The sequence below is a fragment of the Bison bison genome, unplaced genomic scaffold, assembly GCF_000754665.1.
Source record: "Bison bison bison isolate TAMUID 2011002044 unplaced genomic scaffold, Bison_UMD1.0 scf7180017864459, whole genome shotgun sequence".
NCBI classification, from domain to species: Eukaryota; Metazoa; Chordata; class Mammalia; order Artiodactyla; family Bovidae; genus Bison; species Bison bison.
The window spans coordinates 3,165,046-3,178,494 of NW_011495021.1; the positions used below are offsets into that span (position 1 = coordinate 3,165,046).

Genomic DNA, 13,449 nt, shown 5'->3' on the forward strand with positions numbered 1-13,449 from the left:
AATCAACCTTGAATACTCATTGGAAAGACTGATGCTGAAGCTGAAACTCCAGTGTTTGGTCATCTGATGTAAACAACCGACTCATTGAAAAAGTTCTGATGCTGGAAATGATTGAGAGCAGAAGGAAAAGAGGGCGTCAGAGGATAAGACAGCTGGATGGCATAACTGATGTAATGGACATGAACTTGGACTAACTTCAGGAGATGGTGAGGGATAGGGAGGCCTGATGTGCTGCAGTCTATGGGGCTGTAAAGAGTCGGACATTACTGGGTGTTGAACAGCAACAACAACAATCCACTTATCCTGTTTGCTTAAAAAAGTTTTGAAATATACATACCTACATAAACATAACAATTAAGATATATCACATTTACATCACCCTAAATTTTTCTCTTTGCTATGATTTCCCCACCCTCAGCCCCAACAAACACTTATATGTTATAGTTTCCATCATTATACATTAGTTTTGCTTAATCTAGAATTTCACATAAATCATAGAATGTATTCTCTTTTGATTTTGACTTCTTTTGACAAATACAAGTCTTTAGGATTATTCTGTGTAGTTTATCAATTTTTATTCCTGAGGAACATAATATTTTATGCATGTAGCACAATTTTATATCCACTGAGCTGTTGATAATTATGACTACTGCTGGGAACAGTATATATAAAGCTACTCTGAACATTTGTCCTAAAATCATTGTGTGTATAGATATAATTCTGTAGGCCCACAGAATTTCAGTCTTATCATATGTTTTTTGTTAACTATATGAGAAACCATTAAATAGTTTTACAAAGTTTTTGTCCCATTTTACATTACCACCAGCACTGTCTGTGTCTTCTAGTTATACCTAGCCATAACTTGACAGGTCCATTTTTTTTCTTTGGCCAGGCAGGCAAGTGAGTGATACTTCATGGATTTCAATTTGTGCTTTCTAATGGCTATTTATGTTAATAATAAATGAATAATCATTCATTTACTTTCTGTAAAATGTCATTTCAAATAATTTCTCAAATTTTCTTATTGAGTGCTTTATGATTGGGATACAAAATATTTTAGCATACATATCACAACAATTAATAAAATGTCCAGACAAAATTGTATACCATATAATGTATAAGAATAATACTGTCAATCAAATTTATTTAGTTGATATTTAAAGAGTAATACACAACAGCTTAATTCCCAGCTCCAGCATGGCTACATGGCTGAGCTTGTCACAACAATATAATTTCTGAAATTTGGAGAAAATCTGGTGCTTTGATGTGTTTAGCAATATGTTCCTTATCGAAAGATTTACCTGAAAATCTGTCATTCAACTTTCACCTCAATGCCATAACTTTTGTTACAATTTCTGTTAATATGCTATCTAGGTTTATCATAGTTTTTCTTCCAAGGAGCAAGCATCTTTTCATTTCATGGCTACAGTCACCATCCACAATAATTTTGGAGTCCAAGAAAATAAAGTCTCTCAATATTTCAAGTTTTTCCCCATCTATTTGCCATGAAGTGATGGGACTGGATGCCATGATCTTAGTTTTTTGAATGTTGAGTTTTAAGCCAGCTTTTTCACTGTCATCTTTCATCTTCTTCAAGAGGCTCTTTAGTTCCTCTTTGGTTTCTGCCATTAGAGTGGTACCATCTGCATATCTGAGGTTGTTGATTCATTCTGTTTTCTATTGTAGTATCAAAGCTTTGATGACAAATGCCATGTTTTAGCCTCCTTTCTTTCAAATTTTGTCTGCTATATAATGAACACAATGGGTTCTATTAAACTTTTATTTCAGTAGAATATTCTATAGAAATCAAAAGGTTAAATAATCACATTTTGCAATTTTTTGGGCTATTGGGTTTTTGAAGATTGTACAGTAGTTCCCACCTTATCCACAGGTAATGTGTTCCAAGACCTCCAGTGGATACTTGAAATAGCAAATAGTACTGGATCCTGTAAATACTATATTTTTTTCTATACATATATTCTTCTGTATGTATGAACGTCAAGAACTTTTACCTTCTCACTAAACAGGAGCATTTTACAGCTTCTCTTTGGTGGATCCAAATTACCAGCATCACTGATCTTTTGCTTAGGACTATTATTAAATAAAGTGGGAATTACTTGAGCACAAGCACTGAAATGCTCATCAATCTGGAAACCCAGATGACTGCTAAATGACTAGTGGTCAAGTAGTGTATTTTGTATGGATATGGATAAAAGGCTGGTTTATGTCCTGAGTGAGATGGAACCAAACAATGAGAGATTTCATCATGTTACTCAGAACGATACTCAGTTTCAAACTAACCAATTGTCGATTTTTGGAATTTTTCATTTAATATTGTCAGACCTTGGTTGATTTCCATATGCATCCTCAGTCATGTGCAACTTCTTTGCAATGCCATGGACTGTAGCCTGCCAGACTCTTCTGTCAATGGAATTCTCCAGGAAATAATACTGGAGTGTATTGCCATTTCCTCCTACAAGGGATTTTCAACTAAAACCACAGAGAGTGAAAATCAATATGGGGGGTGGGGGCGGATTACAAACCTGGCTGCAATGCAGGAGACCCTGGTTCGATTCCTGGGTCAGGAAGATCCCCTGAAGAGGGGATAGGCTACCCACTTTGGTATTCTTGAGCTTCCCTGGTGGCTCAGTCTGTAAATAATCCACCTGCAATGTGGGAGACCTGGGTTCATCCCTGGGTTGGGAAGATCCCCTGGAGGAGGACATGGCAACCCATACCAATATTCTTGCCTGGAGAATCCCCATGGACAGATGAGCCTGGTGGGCTATAGTCCATGGGGTTGCAAAGAGTTGGACAGGACTGAGCAACTAAGCATAGCATAGCATACTAAAAATATGAGTAAATGAAGCTTATACAATAAAGTAGAAAATAAGAGAATTCAAGGAATTTCTGAAATCATCTCCATGCTTCTGGGGAAAAAAATGTACCAAATTAATTTCAGCTTTAAATGTTTTCAGAAAAGAGATCCCATAAAGTGGCCTGATTCATTAAGAGTACAGAAATAACACACACATACACAGAAACACAAAGTTAAAAAATGTAGAAAAGCTATAGATTTGGGAAATATTTGCCAGACCAGTTTGATGAGCCAAGGTTGCAAGTTGAAATAAATAGCTCTTCTTAAACCAATATGTGAAACTGTAAGGTGAAATAATGGGAAAGAAAGATGATAGGCATTACAGAGGAACTCCAGCCAAAACCCAACAACAGTTTTATATGTGGGTCACATAAAAGTTTTTACTGAAAACTCTGAATTTTAAATTCATAATTAAATATGATAGGTACGGATTGACTTCAGTGATAACAATCTTAAATAAGAAAGAAAAGAGTATTTATTATTAAAGTTTTATAGGCTTGTGTATACTATTTCTCCAGCAACAAATCAAGATACTAATTAAATTGCTGTTTCAGTCCACATAGCTAAGTAGAACTTAGGTTCTATTAACTAGTTCTATTAATAGAACTAGGAACTATTAACTAATTGTAACTAACAATAATTTTTTTCAATCAACTCTGGATTCTTTAAAATCAAACTATATAGGATCAATCCTTTTTAAATTATGATGACATTATAAACATGTTTTTTTCTGCTTATATCTTTACATTTATAGCCTTTTATTTTAGAAAATTATCTTAGAAAACCTGCAGATACATTTTTTCTTCTACAATTTAGGTAACTATCAAAGATTAATTTACAAATAATTAAATTATCTGCCAAAGTGATATGTTCATGTCTTACATAGCCTAGGGGAAGATTTCTTAATGTGCATACTTGTATGAAATGCTTTCCATGTCAAATAACAGTAATGTGACAGTATTATTTCCCCTCTCTATTAAAAGCTCTGAGAAGTTCCACAGTAAAAAAAATCATTTAACATATTTTAATCTAATATTTCTCACATGTATCTAATGAAATGCCATGATTACACTGCTCAGACATTCAGAATCACAAATCAAACTTCATGAGACACTAGTCTTTACTCAATTCTGAATTTATTTAACCTTTCAAAGAGGTATAAAATGCATAATAAACCAACAGGCATGGTGATGACAAATTGAAATTATAATGGAGTAATCATAGTTCAGGCATACAAAATTGAGTCAGGCAGCCATTGAGGATCTGGCTCAGACACACCCCTGCAGCACTGAGAACTTGAACTTTCTGTGAACTGTACCAAACCCAAAGACCATTTTAAAAACATCTGCCAGCTGCAAATGTGTAGTCTTAAAGTTGTCCTCCTTTATAAGTATGCAACCATTTTAGATCCCAACCGTTAACAAGCACCCTTACTTCTTTTCAGCTCTAAATATTGACCAACAGCTCATGTAATGTTGTAAGGGCTTTTGCTTGTGCTTTTTTTTTTTTTTTTTTTTAAATTTTTCTAAGCCTCCCCCACATTGTAGTCTGGTGGAAACAGTTCAAGTGATTTTTGAATCTGTCTGCTCCTAACAATAATTATCTCTTTATTCAATTAGGTTTCCATTTCTGAAATTGTGCTTAATGGTTAGCACCAAATATCCCCAAGTTACTCTGCACCTGATGATCCCAAAAGACCATGAAAATAAAGTTGAAGAAAAATTGACTGTGAGTAGACAATCTCAATTTAGGCAAGACATCAGCTCTGTCATTACTCCAGATCAAGGGTAGGTAACTACATAGTTTCCATTTTCCAAGTTGCATCTTAAACAAACAAGTTAATCTGAACTTGATACACAATTTCAACAAAAATATATAGCCACTGGATGTGTATATAATCCACAGCTATTTTTCATTACCTGTAATATTGTAGGTTCACCGGAATTTTGTATTGGGGTTTTATAGGAGATTTTATTAGATGTCATTGAGAGTACAGGAAATTTCACACAACATTCTGTTAATTATTTTCTTTTACCAAGTAAACATTATTATTATCCCCAGAGCACCCTTTAAGAAATGGTTTTACTAAGAGTTAGATTAATTAATCACATAAATTCACTAAAATGTTATGTTAGAATTTTTTGAACTTTTACGTGTAACATGTGTTGAATTTAATATATTTGCTATGATCATGGAGATGGAATAAGGTGATTAATTTGTCTTGTTTGAGATCACCTAGTTATTCGCTCATATACCATGTGGCTCAAACAGGGTTATTACACAATGAGTACAGGTTGATCACTCCCCAGAAATGGTGGGTAATTTTTTTTTAATATTGATAAATTTAAAAATTAACACTTTTTGTTCCAGAGTTTTGATGGAACAAAAACTCTTTATTCTAATCAATATGTGTGTACATGTATGTATGTATATATGCACATGCTAGTATATGTTAAAATATTTTAGTTACTATGTGGAATAAAGATAAATACGGTAATGTTTCTACCTCATGAGCTTACACAACACTGGAAATGAAACTACTATTTAAAAGTAAAGATCAGATCAGATCAGATCAGTCGCTCAGTCGTGTTCGACTCTTTGCGACCCCATGAATCGCAGCACACCAGGCCTCCCTGCCCAGATATTAAAATATTTAACTAAAAGTGTAAGTTCAGAGGAATTTCAAATAATTCAGAGTTGAAACAGTTAGTGAAAGGTACATTTTGAAAATGACATTTAATTTGGGTTCTAATAATACATGACTATTTCAATAGAAATATATATGTAAGCAGATTTTAAGAGATAAATATCAAGGAATAAATGCATAGAAGTAAGAATCTAACAAGGCGTATCTATACTGCTTGGATAGTGTGTGTGTGTGTGTGTGTCTGTGTCTGTGTCTGTGTCTGTGTATGTGTATGTGTATGTGTATGCTCAGTCACTCAGTCATGTCTGACTCTCTGAGACCCCATGGACTGTAGCCCTCCAGGCTCCTCTGTCCATGGAATTTTCCAGGTAAAACTACTAAATTGAGTTGCCCTTTCCTACTCCAGGTGATCTTTCCAATTGGAAGGTGAATTCTTTACCACTGTACCACCTGGGAAATCCCCAGTTGTATAGTAGCGTACTGGAAAATAGAATCATACAGATATGTTTAAAGTATGGCTTTGAGAAAAAAAGTCTGTCAATCATCCAGCAACCAATCAGAAACTATGGGTAAGGAGAGTGACACCATCAGAAAGTAAGAAAGCAATTAGGATCATTTAAGATCCATAAATATACAACTGATAGAAATAAATGTAGAGACATATGGGCATTGGTAAGGTAAGATTAAAAAAAGAAAGAAAGAAACAAAAAGGAATCATTCTACTAATACTTCAGATAAAAAATAGAGATTAAATATATTTCATTAAAATATTGGATATTTAAGGTAATTCAATTTTGTGTCAGGTGGACCGCTATGCTATATAAAAATGTTTATAGCTTTTGCACTGAGAAAGCAAATTTCCTTTTCAGATACACAGCATTGAAGAAAGGTTTGTATATAGTACTTACATTTTCAGAAACAGCTAAAAATTACTAAAAATTGTAATCAAAATATTTTTTACAAATTCTCCTTAAAAATATCAAACAACTGATTACATTTTAAAACTGACAGGATACTTTAAGAGAAAGAGCACACTCTGATTGTTACATTGAGTACTATACAACAGAACTCACATTTGTCCCAAAGAAGTATGATAATCCAAACTTGATTTGTGTTTTGGTAGATTTCCACAGTGCTGAAATAGAAATTAATGGCCAACAGGGTTTTACATACCATGGGGAAGTTGAGAGGAGATGTTCTCACATTGATTTGAGGCACTGAGTGTCACAGCCCTAGTATTACTGTAAAATAATATCTTCCACAGGATTTTAAAGATTGGCTTGGCATTGAGCAGATCATGGGAGAAAGTCACTGTAAAAACATGTGAGTTTCAGATCTGCGACCACAAAAACTTACCTCTATGAACTTAGTGGTATTTATTACTAAATACTCTTGCATTCAGTTCAGTACAGTCACTCAGTCATGTCCGACTCTTTGCGACCCCATGAATCGCATGCTACGCCACTCCTCCCTGTCCATCACCAACTCCTGGAGTTTACCCAAACCCATGTCCATCAAGTCGGTGATGCCATCCAGCCATTTCATCCTCTGTTGTTCCCTTCTCCTCCTGCCCGCAATCCCTCCCAGCATCAGGGTCTTTTCAAATGAGTCAACTCTTCGCATAAGGTGGCCAAAGTATTGGAGTTTCAGTGTCAGCATCAGTCCTTCCAGTGAACTCCCGGGACTGATCTCCTTTAGGATGGACTGGTTGGATCTCCTTGCAGTCCAAGGGACTCTCAAGAGTCTTCTCCAACACCAGAGTTCAAAAGCATCGATTCTTCAGCACTCAGCTTTCTTCACAGTCCAACTCTCAAATCCATACATGACCACTGGAAAAACCATAGCCTTGACTAGACGGACCTTTGTTGGCAAAGTAATGTCTCTGCTTTCAAACATACTATCTAGGTTGGTCATAACTTTCCTTCCAAGGAGTAAGCATGTTTTAAGGAAATATTCTTTAATGGTGAATTAAAAATAAATTTCATCCTAGGCCAAACTCTCCAACAATAATGAGTGCAGATGATAACCCTTAGCAGACAAAGCACCATGTGTAAAAACAATCAGAATCAAAACAGCAGATAAAAGCCCTCAAAGATTTCAGTTTTGGAATTTTTAGACATGTTACAAAATAATTATACTTATTTAAAAAAATTTAAAGATAAGCTTGAAAATGCTTTTAAGTTTCAGACACAATAAAATAAAAGCTAATGCATTAAGAAACAAAACACACTTGCAAAGACAAGAAATAAATTTTTCAAATGATAAATACACAATTTTTAAATGATAAATACAATAGTTGAATTCAGAAAGTGAACTGGAAGTTTTGACAGATTAGTCACAGCTAACTTTATCTTTCTGATACCACTGTCCTCCTTAATTTGATGTCTGTTCTAGAATTAAACTGTGAAGAACATTTATTAAACTTGATATATTTATATATTGTTAGTCACTATGGTGCTTATGCTTGGATATTAAAGAAATCTGTTTTGTGCATCAAAAATAGTAATTCACCCTGCTGCTTTTAAGTTTGATAGTTTCCAGTGACTGAATTTGATCATTGCCATGGGCCAAAGGATCTTTCTCATATTCATATTTTAAAGAATAATAAAAATAATTAAATGTTCCAATTTTAAAATCATTTCTTCTTTATCCATCAATGAAAATACACATTTATTATTATTTGCATATAATATTGGTTCATATGTTCACCAACTTTATATAACTATATATTTCAAGTCATAACGGAATGCTTGCTGACATTCTAGATGGTATTAAATAACCAGTTTATATGAAGTAATGGATAGATCAGTCATCCTTGTTTTCTGACCAAATGCCTTACGAAATATTCTTTCCTGTTTGAGCACATTTGCCAGTCTAACAAAATCATGGATCTTCAGTTGTTCGTTATTAAGGTCATGATCTGATCATTGGTCATACGCAAGACTCTTTTTAAAAAACTCCCACATATATGCCATGATGAATGGATTGGAGAAAATCCCACATACCTATGAACTAAAAAGTGGATAGCCCCTTTAAAAATAAGAATCTGAAGCCACTGTAGTTCAGTTCAGTTGCTCAGTCATGTCCAACTGTTTGTGAGCCCATGGACTGCACCACGCCAGGCTTCCCTGTCCATCACCAACTCCCAGAGCTTGCTCAAACTGATGTCCATTGAGTCAGTGATGCCATCCAACCATCTCATCCTCTGTTGTCCCCTTCTCCTGCCCTCAATCTTTCCCAGCATCAGGGTCTTTTCAAATGAGTCAGTTCTTCGCATTAGGTGGCCAAAGTATTGGAGCTTCAGCTTCAACGTCAGTCCTTCCAATTCAGGACTGATTTCCTTTGGGCCACTGTAATCATGTTTCAAATTCTTATATTAAAACACTTGAGTCTTCTTTAGAAATTTTATTGGGATTCTCTCAAGGGGTCAAAATGACATTTTCCTAACAAACCATAATCTATTTTTAAATAATTTGTAAGAAAACTACAAATATGTTACATCATTTTATATCATTATTTATGTGATTGTAGATGAAAACATTGTCTCCTTCCTTCCTATGTCTATAGTATTAGCTCTTAATATTGATACTAATTTCCTAAGCTTGTTGATACAATTCTATGCAAAACACTTTTAATGAATTCTGTACTAAAATAAATGATCTAATCAACCAGTTCTATGTCATATCCCTTTGTAAGCTTGAGATGCTTACTATTAAACAGCACTCTTCTCTAAGGACTCTTTTGTCTCTAAAACGTCTTCCTGCTGCTTCTGCCAAGTCGCTTCAGTCGTGTCCGACTCTGTGCGACCCCATAGACAGCAGCCCACCGGGCTCCACTATCCCTGGGATTCTCCAGGTAAGAACACTGGAGTAGGTTACCATTTCCTTCTCCAATGCAGGCAAGTGAAAAGTGAAACGGAAGTCCCTCAGTCAGTCGTGTCCGACTCTTCGCGACCCAGTGGACTGCAGCCCACCAGGCTCCTCCGTCCATGGGATTTTCCAGGCAAGAGTGCTAGAGTGGGGTGCCATTGCCTTCTCCGAAACGTCTTCCTAGTCCTAAACAAATATCTAGTCCTTTCTATTTTTAATTTGTGAAGCTTTTGCAAGATATATTTCTTCACATAGCTGTTAGTTTTCCCATTTCTTAATTTTTCACTTCCCACCTCTTCACATACAATTCAAGACAGTCTTTTATTAGCCTCCCTCTCAATTCCTTTCTATTTACTACAGTAGCCAGTAATGTCATAAACCTTATACACTCTAGGATGAAACTTATACACACAAATGAACACTAAAGCATGTGAAAACAAATTCATTTTCATATTTTTCCAATATACATTTGTGAAAAATATGCTGGTTTGTCATTTTTCTGATACTCACTAGATGACAGCCTGTCTGTTATGTTCCATGGTTAGAGCAATTAAATTCAGTTTGTTTTCCAGAATATTTTTGTTCCACTTTCTGTTATCTCCATACAATTAACAAAATGTATAGAATATGTGAATATAATTTTTACATTGTTTCAAAACAAAAAAAGGATAAATTTACCCACCTTTTACCTCAATTTATTGTAGCGTTTCTGCTCTATTGTTGTTGTCATTTCCAGGACTCACCTTTGAATGAACAGAAGTGAGGCACACTCTGCCTCAAGAAAGAGTTTAAGTAGCTGAAACTTACCACTATTTTACATAGTATTTTGATAAGTTGTAGTGTTTGTTAATTTTAATTTATAGACCTTAGTAAAATAACAACCATGTCTTGACTTTGAGCATATAAAATAACAAATAGTTATCTTATCATTTTGGAGAGGTTAAATCTATTAGTTCCAGATAAACACTCTCTGAAGTCAGCAATTTTGGCATAAGTTCAAGATATCTGTTATTTGGACTTATTTTAAACTGAAATACTTTTTCCTTTTACAAATGTCAGTTGGATAAAGATAATAATTCAAAACGAATAGCCATAACATTGTTTTTGTCTAATTTAAATATATAAAAATCAGAAAGAGACACAAATATATAGTCCCTCAAAATAATACTAACAAGGTTTTCCTTCAGAATCAATGAAAATGTACATGGAAAACTAGCTATGGATGCTCCACACATGAGTGACCTATCATATAACTCAGTGAGTATTCTTTGCTTGTTTTCATTCACACAAACAAGCAAACAAACAAAAAGAATAAGGGTAATCCTGGTGAAAAAAATCAAATACCACTAGGAGATGTTCCTTTTGTTTTTACTGTGAGTCATAAGTCTATTAAATTGCAGTGACACAGGGATATTATAACTGTTAAGCAAGTTATTTATATTTTTATTTGCAAGGAATCTCTTTCAAATTTTATTGTAACCATTGAAAGTTGCCAATTCAATTTGTTTGTTTGTTTGTTTCAGGTTTTGGGAATGGATTTTTTATTTGGGCTTCTCACAGTGGTTATAGCCACTCTGTCTTCAGAACAATCACAGCACAGGAAATGTGTCACCAAGACTGCCCAGAAAAGTCTGACCAGCTGAATCTTATTGCTTAAAATACACATATTCACAATAACTGACAAAGGGTGATGTGCCTCACACAGGAATGTGTTAGCAATTGCAAATCTTCCGACTGTAGCACCAAACCCTTGACCCGTCCCTTTCTTCTCATTCGCCTGGAACACCAGGCTCCCTCAAATCTCCCCGGCCCCTCAAGTGTCCTTCAGCTCCCTACTTCAGTGCCTCCGTGTGCAGGGCAGCCTCAGGTAGCAGGGGCCAGGCGGTGACACTGGACTCGAGTCCAGCTCCACCCACCGCATGTTCGTTTTCTTCTCGTGCCTTTAGGGTCAGACACTGCAGTGAACCCAGCAGTAAACCTGCAGACCAGTTCCCCACTCTGACTGGAGAAGGAATCTTCAGAGGGCCAGAATCCACCCCTTTAACCAGTTAACTCAAACAGGGTTCATTTTGGTAAAACTTAATAGCCTTTGAGACACTTCAGTGAGTTGTTTGGGATTTAAAAAAAAGGCATCAGGAAAGGCATCTGAGGGGGGCTGCAGGCACACTCCTGCCTGCTCTGGCCACACGTCAGCTGCGTGCTGGACCTCAGCAGAGGGAGGTAAGCCCTATGGCACTGTGGTGGCCATCAAAGCCTCCTGGCAATTCTGGGTGGGGCCGATGCCTGGGCCAAAGCCAGTCTGAGCTTGACCCTGAAGATCCAGTCAAGCTTCTGTCTGAGGTTCCACCTTGGCCCTCTGTCCTGAGGGGGTTTGGACCCTCCTGGGGGCTGATGCCGAGGGCTGGGAGCAGCTGGGGAAAGCGGACAGGTTCAGAGCACTTTCCGCTTACAGGGAATAGGACACAGGCCTCCGTGTGTCCATTGAGCAATGTGCAAATTGCAGTGAGGGGTAGAGTAAAACCTCTATTTGGAGCACAGTATCTGGCAAACGTGAGGACTGCCGTCAACAGCACTGCTGAGTACACTCAAGTGCACAGTCAGACATTTGCTCAGTAAACAGTAAATGTGTAAAGTAAATTACCTTGAAAGGGCTGCGCCTGCTCCGAACGCATGGGTAATGTGAATAGAGTGGCTGCCGTTCAAAGTATATTCACAGGAAAACAAGGCTGGGGGCTCACACACAATGGACAGATGCACACAGGTTACTGGAAAAGTCATCGTATACAGACTGCACTTGTTCAACATGGATTTTGGTTTTGTGGACTCCAATTGCAGACACTTGTTCACCTCACAACCTCAGATTTGTCTATTTTGTGTGTATGTGTTTATATACATATACATATATATACACATACACATAGATAAGTGTGTATTCATATATATACAGATATATAGCTTCCTTTCTTTTTTTTTTATAAGACATTTTTATTTAATTAATTTATTTTTAGTGTTTTTTTTTAAAGTCACAATTTGGAGTATCAGTATGTAAAGCAGATATTTATATTTATTTTATTTTATTTTTTTTTAAATTTTATTTTATTTTTAAACTTTACATAATTGTATTAGTTTGGCCAAATATCAAAATGAATCCGCCACAGGTATACATGTGTTCCCCATCCTGAACCCTCCTCCCTCCTCCCTCCCCATACCATCCCTCTGGGTCGTCCCAGTGCACTAGCCCCAAGGATCCAGTATCGTGCATCGAACCTGGACTGGCATCTCCTTTCATACATGATATTTTACATGTTTCAGTGCCATTCTCCCAAATCTTCCCACCCTCTCCCTCTCCCATAGAGTCCATAAGACTGTTCTATACATCAGTGTCTCTTTTGCTGTCTTGTATACAGGGTTATTGTTACCATCTTTCTAAATTCCATATATATGCATTATTATACTGTATTGGTGTTTTTCCTTCTGGCTTACTTCACTCTGTATAATAGGCTCCAGTTTCATCCACCTCATTAGAACTGATTCAAATGTTTTCTTTTTAATGGCTGATGGACATCTAGGTTGCTTCCATGTCCTGGCTATTATAAACAGTGCTGCAATGAACATTGGGGTACACGTGTCTCTTTCCCTTCTGGTTTCCTCGGTGTGTATGCCCAGCAGTGCGATTACTGGGTCATAAGGCAGTTCTATTTCCAGTTTTTTAAGGAATCTCCACACTGTTCTCCATAGTGGCTGTACTAGTTTGCATTCCCACCAACAGTGTAAGAGGGTTCCCTTTTCTCCACACCCTCTCCAGCATTTATTATTTGTAGACTTTTGGATCGCAGCCATTCTGACTGGTGTGAAATGGTATCTCATAGTGGTTTTGATTTGCATTTCTCTGATAATGAGTGATGTCGAGCATCTTTTCATGTGTTTGTTAGCCATCTGTATGTCTTCTTTGGAGAAATGTCTATTTAGTTCTTTGGCCCATTTTTTGATTGGGTCGTTTATTTTTCTGGAGTTGAGCTGTAGGAGTTGCTTGTATATTTTTGAGATGTGGAGAA

The 13,449-nt window shown here is 36.3% G+C and overlaps 1 pseudogene; it reads right to left on the reverse strand.

Moving 5' to 3' along the window:
- Positions 1 to 12,066, reverse strand: part of LOC105002903 — a 16,229-nt pseudogene extending 4,163 nt beyond the window's left edge.
- Positions 12,067 to 13,449: the final 1,383 nt, after the last annotated feature.